Source organism: Amblyomma maculatum, chromosome 10 (genome assembly GCF_055883805.1).
Source record: "Amblyomma maculatum isolate TAMU_Amacu chromosome 10, ASM5588380v1, whole genome shotgun sequence".
In the NCBI taxonomy this organism is placed as follows: domain Eukaryota; kingdom Metazoa; phylum Arthropoda; class Arachnida; order Ixodida; family Ixodidae; genus Amblyomma; species Amblyomma maculatum.
The window spans coordinates 52,762,678-52,776,595 of record NC_139353.1 but is presented as its reverse complement, the minus strand read 5'-3'; the positions used below and the strand labels follow the sequence as shown (position 1 = coordinate 52,776,595).

At 44.0% G+C, this 13,918-nt stretch overlaps 1 long non-coding RNA gene across 1 annotated transcript; it reads right to left on the bottom strand.

Moving 5' to 3' along the window:
* Positions 1 to 9,123: 9,123 nt before the first annotated feature.
* LOC146176411 (uncharacterized) lies at positions 9,124 to 12,504 on the bottom strand. The gene is made up of 2 exons (XR_014701528.1): positions 12,423 to 12,504; positions 9,124 to 9,839 (listed from the first exon to the last, which is right to left on the bottom strand). It is a non-coding gene; the product is annotated as an uncharacterized LOC146176411 (long non-coding RNA).
* Between the last annotated feature and the right edge of the window lie 1,414 nt (positions 12,505 to 13,918).

The window sequence follows — 13,918 nt, the reverse complement described above, 5'->3', positions numbered from 1 at the left end:
TTATCGTTGGTAGTACGGCTTCAGCCGCACAATGTGAACCATGTCCGAGCTGGGCTTTCGACGTTTTGAAAGTGCGGCGCCGTCTGGAATAACTTCATAACTGACATCACTCACACGACGCAACACTTTGTACGGCCCGAAGTAGCGGGAAAGGAGTTTCTCTGACAAGCCTGGACGGCGAACTGGTGTCCACACCCAGACTTGGTCCCCAGGTTTGTAGTGAACCTGGCGGTGCCGGAGGCTGTAGTGGTGCGCGTCAGAGGTCTGCTGCCGCCCGATGTACACACGGGCAAGCTGGCGGGCTTCCTCAGCGCGGATGGCATACTGCTGGGCATCTGGCGGAAGCTGGTCATCATCTGGGCATGGGAGCATGGAATCGAGCATGCTCTGAACTTCACGCCCGTACACAAGTCGAATTGGTGTGAAGCGCGTTGTTTCCTGTTGGGCTGTATTATACGCAAATGTGACGTACGGCAGCACCTCGTCCCAGGTCTTGTGCTGCACATCGACGTACATTGATAACATGTCCGCAATCGTCTTATTTAACCTTTCGATAAGACCATTGCTCTGCGGATGGTACGCTGTGGTCTTGCGATGCGTCGTGTAACTCAACTCAAATATGTGGTCGATGAGCTGCGAAGTGAAAGCTGTCCCTCTGTCGGTAATGACATACGAAGGGGCGCCATGCCGCAAGACTATGTTACGCATAAAAAACTCGGCTACTTCGGAAGCTGTGTCATGAGGGATTGCCTTTGTCTCAGCGTATCGGTTCAGGTAGTCAGTAGCGACTACTATCCATTTGTTTCCCGCCTGCGACAAAGGGAAAGGACCAAGGAGGTCCATGCCGATTTGGTCGAACGGAATACGTGGTGCTCTAACGGGCTTGAGAAATCCGGCAGGCTTCAGGGGCAGTGTTTTACGACGCTGGCATTCGCAACAGCTTCTTACTTAGCGTTTCACAGTTGCGGAGAGTCCTGGCCAGTAATACATGTTGCGGACTCGAGCAAGCGTCCGTGAGTAACCCAAATGACCAGACGTCGGTTCGTCGTGGCAAGCAAGTAGAATATCCGCACGGAGCTCGCATGGTACTACCAGAAGGAAAGCTCTTTCTTGGCCTTGGGAGTTTCTTTTATACAAGACGCCTTGCTGCATACAGAATGAACCAATGTGCCGAGATAGGCGTCGAGGGAGCGTCGTATCACGCCCGTCCAGATAATCGATGAATGAAAGGATGTCTGGATCAGCTCTTTGTCGATCCCTGAGCTCAGATGCACTGAGAGCTCCTAGAAAGCCGTTGTCGCCATCGGTTGCAGCATCGTCAGTGTCAACGGGGGCTCGTGACAGCGCGTCAGCGTCTTCGTGTTTGCGGCCTGACTTATAAACAATAGTTATGTCAAATTCCTGAAGTCGTAAACTCCAGCGTGCAAGTCGTCCCGATGGATCTCGCAGATATGCCAACCAGCATAAACAATGATGGTCCGTGACGACTTTAAATGGTCGGCTGTAAAGATAGGGGCGAAACTTCATAGTGGCCCACACGACCGCCAGGCATTCCTTTTCCGAGGTGGAGTAGTTCGTTTCGGCGCGAGAGAGTGTGCGGCTAGCATAGGCTATTACTCGCTCAATCCCGTCTTGATGCTGAACAAGGACCGCGCCAAGACCGATACTACTGGCGTCAGTGTGCACTTCTGTGTCAGCCGCTTCATCGAAGTGCGCCAGAACAGGGGATGTTTGAAGGCGCTCGCGAAGCAAAGAAAAGGCCGTCTGCTGCTCAGAGTTCCACACAAAGGCGGTGTCCTTCCTTGTGAGGCGCGTTAGAGGTTCCGCTATTTGAGAGAAGTCCGCAATGAACCGCCGATAATATGCGCACAGGCCGAGAAAGCGCTGAACAGCCCTCTTGTTAGCTAGAACGGGACACCGTGCGACGGCAGCAGTCTTTTCGGGATCCGGGCGCACCCCATCGGCGCTCACAACATGGCCAAGGAACTTGAGTTCTGTATACCCGAAGTTGCATTTCTCGGGCTTCAGCGTGAGATCAGCAGAACGGAGCGCTTCCAGTACAGCTCGAAGGCGTTCGAGGTGTTGGTCAAATGTTTCGGAAAAAACAACTACGTCGTCCAAGTACACAAGACAGATCTGCCACTTGAGGCCAGTGAGGACGATGTCCATCATCCTTTGGAATGTAGCTGGGGCAGAGCACAATCCAAATGGGAGTACTTTGAATTCATATAGGCCATCTGGAGTTACAAATGCAGTTTTTTCTCGGTCTCTTTCGTCTACTTCGATTTGCCAATAGCCGCTTTTCAAATCAATAGATGAAAAATACTTCGCACGTCGCAATCTGTCCAGTGAGTCATCGATGCGCGGCAACGGGTATACATCTTTCTTTGTCACATTATTCAATTTCCGATAGTCGACGCAAAATCGAAGAGTGCCGTCTTTCTTCTTGACCAGGACTACTGGTGAGGACCACGGGCTTTGTGAAGGCTGCACAACACCATCATCCAGCATCTCCTGAACCTGAGTCTGGATCACTTCTCGTTCTTTGGCAGACACACGATAAGGCTGCTGTCGTATAGGGCGAGCGTCTTCATAAGTAATGATGCGATGTTGCGTGATGGGCGTTTGACGAACCTTCGAGGAAGAAGCAAAACAGTGCTTGAAGTCCAGCAACAGTAGCTCTAAGGCCCGCCGTTTCTCCTTCGACAAAAGGCAGTTAATGTCGATGTTGTCAAGAGATGGCTCATTAGTTTCGACTGCCGTGGATGTAAAACAGACCGGATCGTGCGTAACAGGGTCAGCGAAAGCGATAGCAGTTCCCGGAAACAAGTGCCGGCGCTCATTAGAAAAATTTGTGACAAGGAGTGCAGCCCGGTCATTGTGAAGCGACAATAAACTTCGAGCAGCGCAGATGCCTTGAGCAAGCAGGAGTGAATGGTTCGCTTCCGCTACAGTATCGCCGGCACGGAAATTGTCACAGGTGACTTCCACAAGAACGCTGCTTCGCGGCGGCAGCGAGACGCTCTCGGCGGCAACGCGAAGTGCGGCACTGCAAGGACTGCTACTATCTCGTTCGGCAGATTGTCCCATCGAAAATGTGACACGTCTATTTCGCAGGTCGATAACTGCTCCGTATTCTCGCAGAAAGTCAATGCCGAGGATAAGGTCACGGGAACAGTCACTCAAAACGACGCAACTAACGATGAACGTATATCTGTTAATCTGAATACGAGCCGTGCACATCCCCTTTGGGGTAACTATATGACCGCCGGCGGTTCGAAGGTACACACCTGGCCAAGCAGTGAGCACCTTCCTCAAAACTGTCGCCATGCGACCACTCAAAATCGAATAATCCGCACCGGTGTCCACTAATGCATTGACTGGAGTACGACCGTCTAAAATAACAGGAATGTCCAGAGAAACGCTTTTGGCTTCCCTAGGGGACGGTACAAGCAGCTCGCGGTCGGATCGAAGCGGCGACGACGGGACGTCTTCAACGCAGCGACTACCAGCGGCCTCGCCCCCGAAGGTCGCTGTTTTCAGTTTTCCCGACCAGGGCTAGACGAGCGACCTTGCCCCTCTCGCGAGGAACCTTGGGTGGACGTCGATGAGCGCCTTGGGGAAGGGGAGCGGGACTGACGCTGCGAACGAGATGAACGCTGTTCCGCCAGGTACTCTTCAATAACGCGGGGTCGTTGACCAAACCGGGGAGGAGGCGAGTCGACGCGGAAGCCTTGAAGACCGAGGCGTCGATAAGGACAATCCCGGTAGAGATGGCCTGGTTCACCGCAGTGGAAGCAGAGTGGACGGCGGTCAGGCGTGCGCCAAATGTCGGCTTTGCGTCGGGGCAGGGGACGTTCGTTGAAATACTGCCCTGGTTGCACCGAGGGCAGCGGAACTGTAGGCGGCGCGGGAATGGGTGGCGGTGAAGGAGGAGCCTGACTCCGTAGAACTTCCGCATATGTGGGACGGTTTTCGGTCCCCGACAGCAATGGCGGGCTCGCAACTAGAGGCGAAAGAGGGCTTTTGAGCGCCTGTCGCACCTCCTCTTGCACTATAGCAGAAACGGAAGCTGGCGATTGCTGCAGGGGGTTCCAGAACTTTCTCAGTTCTTCGCGCACGGCACTGCGAATCAGTTCGCGCAAAGCATCAGGATGCCGCTCGGAAGATGCAAATGACTCCGCAGTTGTGCCAGTATGGAGAGGTCGGTTATAAGCCGCGGCACGTTGTTGGAGCACCCTTTCCATTGTGGCGGCCTCCGCAAGAAATTCATTTACAAGCGACGGTGGATTGCGCACAAGTCCTGCTCTTTCAAACCCTGCATCAAGTGCCTGACCTTTTTGTCCTCGGACATGGCGGGATCGGCTCGCCTGAAGAGGCGCGTCATGTCCTCGACGTATGCTTGGACACTCTCATTCGGCATCTGGATGCGGGAGTGAATGGCACGTTCTGCATGTTCGCGACGATCCGCGCTAGTGTAGGCCTCGAGCAGTTGACGACGGAATTCCTGCCACGATGTTAACATTTGCTCTCGGTTCTCGAACCAGATCCGGGCGCCATCCTCAAGGCTGAAGTAGACGTTCCTTAGTTTGGCAGTATCGTCCCACTGGTTAAAAGCAGCGACACGCTCAAACTGAAGGAACCAGTCCTCCACATCCTCAAAGAGGTCACCATGGAACGGCTTCGGTACTCGAGGGGCCTGCAAGGTGTAGTTACAGGCCGGTGCGACGCCCGTTACCTGCTGAGCAGAAGCACTAGATGTCATGGCGGCGGGTGATGGCTGAAACTCCGGAGACAGTCCCTGGAGCCGTCGACTGCAGCGATGCCGGGGGTGTTCAATGGCACAGGGCTGGCGCGACGTCTTTCAGATGGAGACTCTTGCATAGGTGATCTTACTCAGCAGCTCCACCAGAATGTCACGTACAAGGTGATTGAGGATATAAAGAATAGCAAAGGGGTTAGCTCCGATACAACAGCGGTGAGCAGCACAGACGTTGTTGTTGTTGTTGTCCAAATAACTTATGGCACATACCCACAGAGGGGGATCGGCCAAGAATTGGGTAGCAAAGAAATTTCTTTTTTTTAATATACTTGCATAAAAAAAAAATGATTTGAGGGGTAGAGCAAAGGAAACAAAACGGGAAATAAGTGAAATATAAAATGAAAAGTGGTAACACTCACGGGAGATTGACACTACAATTGTAGAACAAGTGATGTTTAAATATTTAGCAAGGCAAACGATTTGAGTCCAGTAAAAAATTTTGCATGGCGGTAAACACAGATCTGTGACTGTACCCAAGGATGGTGGCGCCAAATGATAACAATGTCGGGCTGCTTAAACTAAGGCCAAGCTGTTGCAATGGCCTTTCCATCATCTGTTTTCTCAGCGTAGTAAAGCGGCGGCAAAACAATAAAAAGTGATCTAATGTTTCTTGTTCACCGCAAAATGCGCAGACGGGAGACAGTGCTAAACCAGACCTGTAAAGATAGAAATTTAAAGGTGGGATACGGCATCGCAGCCTTGTTAGTGAAATCTCAAGTTGCCGTGAATGACATAATTTTCGATTCCAAGAATTATTTAGGTGCAGGTAGTCATCAGATCTTAAAAAATGTCAATTTTTCATATTTAATAGGACGTTTCTTCGAAACCTCGCTGCGGTAATGTACGCGGTCGCCGGAAGGATAGATAATACGGGGCCATTAAGGGACTTTTTTGCCAAATTGTCAGCATATTCATTTAAAGTCACATTGCTGTGTCCTGGGACCCATACCATATGTACAATTTTCAAATGTCTGGGGATCAGGGAGACAAAGGTTTTTACTAATGCAGAATCCACCGACGAAGAGAGAGATGAACACAAGGATAGAGAGTCGGAAATTACTGCCACTTTAGAAAAAGAGGAGTCTAATTTCCGTAAAGCGAGTACCACCGCCAGAAACTCCGCTTCAAAAATTGGGGTGAAGTCCGGAAGCCGTACAGAAAAAGACCAGTCTAAATGTGGACAATATATACCCACACCCGCCTTTTCATTACTTTGAGATGCGTCAGTAGCTACAACTAAACTATCAGAAAGACTTCTTAAATGATCTTCTAATAATCCGTTTAGAATAACGGATGATAAGTTTTTAGCATTATTCGGGAATATGTCATGAAATACAATTTTAATAGATGAACCGATGGTTTGTATGAGTAGAATACTAGGAAGGGAAACATTTAAAGGGTCCAGCAAATTTTTGACCATAACAACCTGCGGGGTGTGAAATTTAGACCAATGGACACCGAAAAAGGAGGTCGGTTGACAGCAAAAAATAGACATAGATCGGTGAAACTCTGATTCATATATCCTTAAGTACGTCTGAACGGTTAGAATTTGTAATCTATATATCAAGGGTGGAATCCGGGCTTCAAGGTAGAGCACATTGTTGGCAACAAATTTTGGAAGTCCCAGACACGATCGATGTGCTTCTCGCTCCAACAGAACAAGCAGTCGAATTTTATAATTTGCTGATCCAGAAAACAAGACTGAACCGAACTCTAAAATTGGACGCACATACATAACATAAATCATTAAAAGGACATCTCTCCGCATTCCAGACCTGGGACGACTAATTCGGCGCAACATGCCCACGGCCCGAGCCCCTTTCGTAGCAATATGGTTAATGTGGGGCTGCCATGAAAGATTATCATCATAAGTGACCCTTAAATACTTTAATGATTTAACCTGTGGTATTATTTGACACTTCGTCGTTCTTCACTCAGTCATGCGCCACCTGGCAACGCTAGGTGGCAATATATAGGATGCGAGAACATTTAACATACTTGGCCACTTAAAAAATTATAGAGCGAAGGGTACGCTTCACTTAAAGAAACATTTTATTCTGGTCAAAACGTCGAGTCCAATAAAATGTTTCTTTAAATGAAGCGTACCCTTCTCTCTCTCTCTCTCTCTCTCTCTATATATATATATATACACATTGCTGAACGTGAATATACGTACATTGGTGGAAATTTTCCCCAAGTATCCACAGTTATGACATCTTTTCACATTTTTTTTTCAGATCCCAAGCCCAGCAATGGTACGCTACCAAATCCACATAATGTGACGAGAAACCTGGCAACTATTAGAATGGCGCTTGAAACATTGGCATTGACTTGAATTAAAACTACATAATCACAAATGTAGTGTATGATCGAAATTTTGATTTTTTTTTCGCAGATCATTGCATAATCGGTCAGCTAATAATGCTGCTACTAGCACTAAGCTGGTTGAGGATATCTTGTGCATAATTTATTGCAAATATTGCATAATATATCACTATTATGCATGCAAGCGGCGATGCATGCGAGGAAGTATGAATAAGCTAATTTAGTTACTAACCTCACTTTTGTATTAAGCTCGTATGAAGCAGTAATGTCACCATGTGCATACCTGGTGATATTTTCCTTTTAAGCTCTTGTTTATAGGTTGAAAGAGTGCGCAGATGCTCAAACATTTTCCCGTGTACTGCGTATTTCTTGAAACCCGTTTACGTATATGCTTTTGTATCCTTTGAGGTATATGCCGCTGCGACCAGTTTAATCATCGGTTCTATTTCGGCTATGCGAAAACATTCAAGTACTTTCGCTCCGTTTTTTTCCTCTTAATACAAGGTGCTGTCGATCTTGAATTTGTGAAAGCTCCGTGGTGTTTCACAGACAGCTTTTCTTGTGTGGTTTATTTGCACACAAAGGAAAACAAACAGATATTTTTGCCAGCTTTGTTCCGACGTAAATACTGTTCATTAAAGATTCGAAAGCTTGACCTCAAAAATGCTAACAAAGTCATCTGTCAACATTAAGTTCAGGTTGAGACACATCAGTATATTTTACATTTTAATTTAATGATTATAGTCGTTTTTTTTTTGCTTTCTTGCTGCGGACGTGAAATGATACATGTTTTAAGATCAACGTATTTATTTCCTATTTTTTCAACCGAAAGCTCCCTTCGTCAAAGGGCACAGTTGAAATCTGGTTCCTCTCACAGAAGCCTCGGCTGCAACATTTTCTCCTGCATCTTTTTAAACGTCGGTGTTCATTAACAAATACAAAGAAACAGAAAAATGTATTTTATAAGCGACCACACCAGTGACTAATGCTAAAAAATGGAAATGTAAGACGTATAAAAGAGCACGAGTTGGTTATTGCTGTTTATAAAACAAACATTGTACCTCATAGTTTGAGGAAATGAGTTGATGCAGCATGATATCTCGTTTTCTCCTGCTCACGTCCTAGAGCTTTAAAATTTATGTGTAAACGAAAATTCCCTGGACGATCTTCAAGTTCACAATCGAACACACCTAATACTATTAAGGCAAGAAGAATACAAAACACCTAGGATGTTCACACATAATATGGGTTAAATAGCCACAGATCGAGGAAGTGTGAAAAATAAAGATATTTTGGTGTATAGATTCCTACAACCTGGGAAATCTCTAGTTATGCAGGAGAACTGGTGCACTATGAATTCGATGCTTCAGGAAGTGTACCCAGAAAGTTTATTTTGGACATTTTCACTTTGCGGCTTGCCCGTTAAATTGCCTAAATACTTGGGAGAATGTAAACTAGACGGCATATTTGTTAGATAAAGTAATGCTGTAAAAACAAAAACACCTCTTTAGGTGTTTTCGCATGTCTATAACTAACACCCATGCACCCTTGAGAAAAAGTGGCTTCAGTGTGCCAGTACACCCTCAAAGACGGTGATTCGGTTGGTCATAACACCCTTCTATGGGGCCAATGCACTGGGGTGTTTTCATCACCTTTACACCCTATTGCAGGGTGGGAAAAGTGGCATTGCACCCTTACACCCCTTGAAAAAAATCAGTGCGGATAACCTGCATATATTGCATTCCCTAATTAGGAGTTACCTTTGCCACTACACGTTCTTTAATGCTTTTCCTATGTGCACATTTGCAATCAAGCTTAATAGTATACCTGGTAACCACCTGCAATGCCAAATGAGCATGTAAAGAGATGCTGCATGCCATTATTTTGACATCTAGAGTGGCCCATGCCAGTATGATTGTTTTCTCAAATTCACAGAGCATGTTACGAAAGAATGTCACAGCTTCAAACACAGAAGGTAACTGGAAGCATTTTATTCGGCATAGAAGGGTCAGGGTTCGGAGTAGTGGGTGCTCGGGTGCCATTGGGGGGAGGGGGTCAGGAGGGGTACTTGTGTTCTGTTCCTTCATTGCTTTGCGCTATGGAACCTCATTTATTTGACAATACGGCCGCTCTCAACCGAGAGCCTAGCAGACGGGCAAAAACATACATGTTATGGACGTAAATACCTAAAAAAAATGAAAGAAGCAAAACAGTTCCAACAAATGCAGACAACAAAGTATACAATTTTTTTGAAAAACATATCCGAACAATGCACACATGTCACAATGTCACAACAGCATGGTGACATTTCTTAAAAAACAACAAAAATTTTCGTGGTATGCAACAATAATCGGAGTACACAATAATAATCCTACACTTTGTCAGTGTCAACACGTGCACTTGCATAAAGTTCGGCCTTGTGCCATGAAATAAAGCGCCGTGCAGCGCATCTTGACTTCAACACACATACGCCCAAAAAGAGGTGCTCTATAAAGCAGCAAAAATTATCGGACGCCTTGTCATATCACAGATTGAACAGCCAAAATCAACCCATTTTTGGAACAATACCCTACGTAGAGGCGATGACTCGAAGAAGCTTCCGGTGCTCAATGAAGAAGAAATGCTCTTCAGCTTCTTTGATGCTGCTCCCAGTATATCCGACGCAGGGCGTGGCAGGCTTTTCTTCCTGTTCCTTGATAAAAATGTGAAAGAAGTGCATAAGAGATCAGCTGTATAAATGTCCATTGCGCCTGAGCAAATTCAACATATTTTCTACTCTATATTTAGAATACACCAATGCCCCTTTATTGTACAGCAGTGTGCTGGAAAAGGGCCCCATCAGAAACAACTAGTGGTATCTCACAATTAACAATGCAGAGTATACTGTTATGGTTGATTCAGAAGGCACAAAGCTGGCAGTGTTTGATCAAGTCATAAATGAGAGCATGTAAGGTCAACCCATTTTTATTCACGCAGCATACTGTTGCATGGTATTTTCAGATTATGCAAGCTATTTTGTTGAATAAAAATGGCTACACCCACCAAAAGCACCTGGGTTAGAGAACTTCCACGCTGCCCCACAAACTTTTCATTTCACATCAACTGGAATGTTTAATATGATAGTTAAAAATGTAAATAACCAATAGCTTGTTAAAGTATGCAGAAGGAAAAAAATACCAGCTGGATTTCTATCGCTCCTAACAGCATTTGGATGATTTCAACCGGAAAAAATTGTTTCAAAAAAGGTAACAAATTAAAAAAAAACTGGTAATGCAGGCCAAAAGACAAAAATACTGCCTTGTATTTTACATAATGGCTTAACAGCATTTGTAAATTGAACTGCCCTATTACAGAAACCACCACCTTCCAGTGCGAAACCAATTCTTTTTCACACATTTCTGTTGGGTACGCTAGTGGTCTGCGAGATTCAGCGAAGCTGTGACGCGAAGACACTGGTTGCACTTGTATGATGGGAGAAAATACTGAAATTTACTTTACAAAGATGCAGGTGCTCTGCTGGTATCCCACAATGCACTGAAACAAGTTCTGAATGGATGCTGGGGCTGCACTGGTCCCAGTATCATTTTCGAAATAAGCAGAGAAATGGGGCAATTGAATAACAGTGCCCCAGTAAGCACAGTTTTCTTGGAACTCAATGTGCACTTGAATATAAAATTAAGGCAGTTTCTTTTTTCTAGCATTAATGGGAGAGCATCTTTCTCAAGCAACCATGATTGGTGCAGTTCTGATCCTCACTTTACCCACTGCTGAATATCTTGCAACTGAAAATAAAATTAGTTGTAGGCTACCTTCAAAATTTGTAATGATTTGTTGACAGCACTGGAACACGGTGTTTACTACTAAAATATTAACAGCTGGCTCAACTGAAGGCTTCACACAAGGCCTACAGCATACCCTGCACTGGCCAAGTAGATACTGCAGAACCAAACAAAAAAAAAACGTGGAAAGAGCATACTTAGTGATGGGGCACTACAAAAAAAAAAAGTGCATGTAATACATAACACATAATGCATTTCTGAACTTTTGCACTTCTTCTTGTGCTAAGTATGAACCAGCCAAGCCCTAGGTCATCGCAATGCTTCCTGAAGTGTTTACATTTAAGTTTTAGTAACAAGGAAAAAGTGTTCTCGCTGCTCTATGTGGCAGTTCTGAAACTTATCACACATTATTCATTGAAAGTGTACTCTGGAGCTTTGAGTTGAGCGACAATTACATGTGCAACAGCAGAGCATTACCAAACAACCAAACAGCAGAAGCTCTAAAAAATGTCAACACTGAAGCATGGCATGTTAAAACATTTTCCACGCATAGCACATAGACATCCAGAACATCAGTGGTGAGCCTCGAGAGGCGGCAGAAAGCTCAAGTGTTCAAGAAGTTGTAATCGTTATAGCGGCAGGCAGTCTGAGCACTCTGAAATACTAAAGGTTCGAATACTAAAAATATGTTGACTAACTTGAAATGCAAAATAACAATTTGGATTTATTGAGAATGTTTACTATAAATGAGAATGTCTATAACAGTGCCACATGGTTAATGCATGAAATGTTAGCATTGTAGTTGAAGGCATTATATTTATAAAGCATAAACCTTGAAACAAAGCAGTATTTTCTCCCAACCAATGTGGTAAACCTAATCTCAGAAGAATTAAAATTATTACATCATTTCAAACTTGGCTAGCAAATTACAGCATTTTTTTAAAACCACTATTAAACTGCATTACCCACCTTCAGAAGCCTGTAGGATAAGACAATGCGGCAAATATTTCTTTTGAAGCAGTCTCAGATTATATATTGCAGAGATTAGGAACATGTTAGGTACTAGCATGCATGAGCAGGTTGAGAGACCCCTTTCCAGCAAATGCTAAACCCCACCAAGCTGCCTGCAAGAGCCATCTGATAAAGCACTGCTGGTCCACTACAGCAGAGTGCTTAGTCAAATGGCACACTGCACCAATCTTGACATTACCAGTGCTTCATCAGGTGACTCTTGTATGCAATACGACGTGGTAAGCATGTGATGGCAGCAGTCTCTTAAAAGTGCTTTTGATTGTACTTACAGTACAAATAATCCTTTCACAGCAAAGAATTCACAGTTGTGATGAAAACTTGTGTAGTATTTCTATTTGAATTATGAATCACTAATACATATTACAAGTTAGACTGTAAGCCATTTTAGAAACAAAGAAAATTCGCTAATAATGTCGGTTTCAAGTAGGCTTCCTGAATATTCAAATGACAAAGAGAAAACTTACAAATGATACAAACAACATCCAGAGCTCCCGGCTGGTTCCCAATGTTTGCCAATAGTTGCAGAATGCATACTGTCTGTACATCTACAATAGAAATAAGCAACACAACAATGGTGTACCTCCTTGCAGGTAAAAAGAGACAGCCGAGTTTTGAGGCGATAATTTATTGTCTAATTTAGGAAGGCAAATAAACAAAATTGAAAACATGTAGAGGCACGCAAACTGAAAGCCAAACATCTTACAGCAAAAAATAGCAAAGCTTGTGAAGATTTGAATCAGGTATCACCTAATTCTCTGCTACTAGTTGAACAGATTCGAAAAGGCTGCACCATTACAATGGAGAAGAACAATAGGTAATTTAAATTTAGCTAATGCAAAAATTGTTACATATGAAGAAACGCACAGACTAGTTATGGTTTTATTATTATTTCTGATGCTCAGCCATGTTTTTAGTATATCTATAAGGCAATGCAAAATGGCAAAAATGTAGGCATTTAGCGAAAAACTGCCAACTAGATAGTACATGCAGCAAACAGAAGGAAACAGCTTAATACTTACGCTTCTTTCTCCTTTCACGTGTTCCCCCAGAACATACTTCAAGCACCCGGGCAATGTCCTTTTTTCTTGCACGAATGGTGTCCTTCAAAACCAAGACAAGTGTCTTGTTAAGGCCAATTTCAACTGCCTCTTTGCCGTCCTTCTTGATCAGCATGTTGACGTCATGTAAGAACTGCAAGTTTGTGTGAATGGTAGCCATAAAGAATTCATTTTACTCAATGTTTTAAGTAACTGAATATTAAAAATCATTGTACAAAAGCTAAGGCAATTGATGCCTTTGTACATATTTGAAAAAAAAAAAAAATCTGGCATTAGCAAACAGCAAATACAAATATTTACTAAGGTTAGAAAACTGCAAAAACCATCAGTATTTTGCCACTCATCACCAAACTGCAAGCAATATTAAGGAAAGTCTAATATAAAAAATAACAAAGCAAAAATTATGATCCTCCTCCCCTCAACTTGGCACACGGCTGAATGGCAATAAAATATGTAATATATCTCTAAACTAAGGGTCCCCGCTCAGCTTTAAAAAGTAGGCTTCAATTCTTAGAGGCAATCTACAGACATACATCGTTAGCATATGAAAGTCAAATTGTTTTCTGGGCCCTTTAAATCAGTAAACTGCTTTCAACACATACATTACAAATTTTTTAATAACAGTAAGTCACAAATTTGCCTGCAATATGCGCACTGTGATGAGCAAAGCAGGTAAACATATGCGACTAAGGCTATGATAACCGCTTCATATGTACATTTAAGCAAAAGACAAAAAAAAGTAAACATCTGGTCAGAATCAAACTCTGTAATAGCAACATCCGGTACAATATTTGGCCACCGAATTCAAGCTGTCGACCTCTACTTGAATGCTGAGGCATCAGGCATCGAATATCCATTTATTCTAGTCTAAAGACACTACAAAAATCAAGTAATGCGGTCAA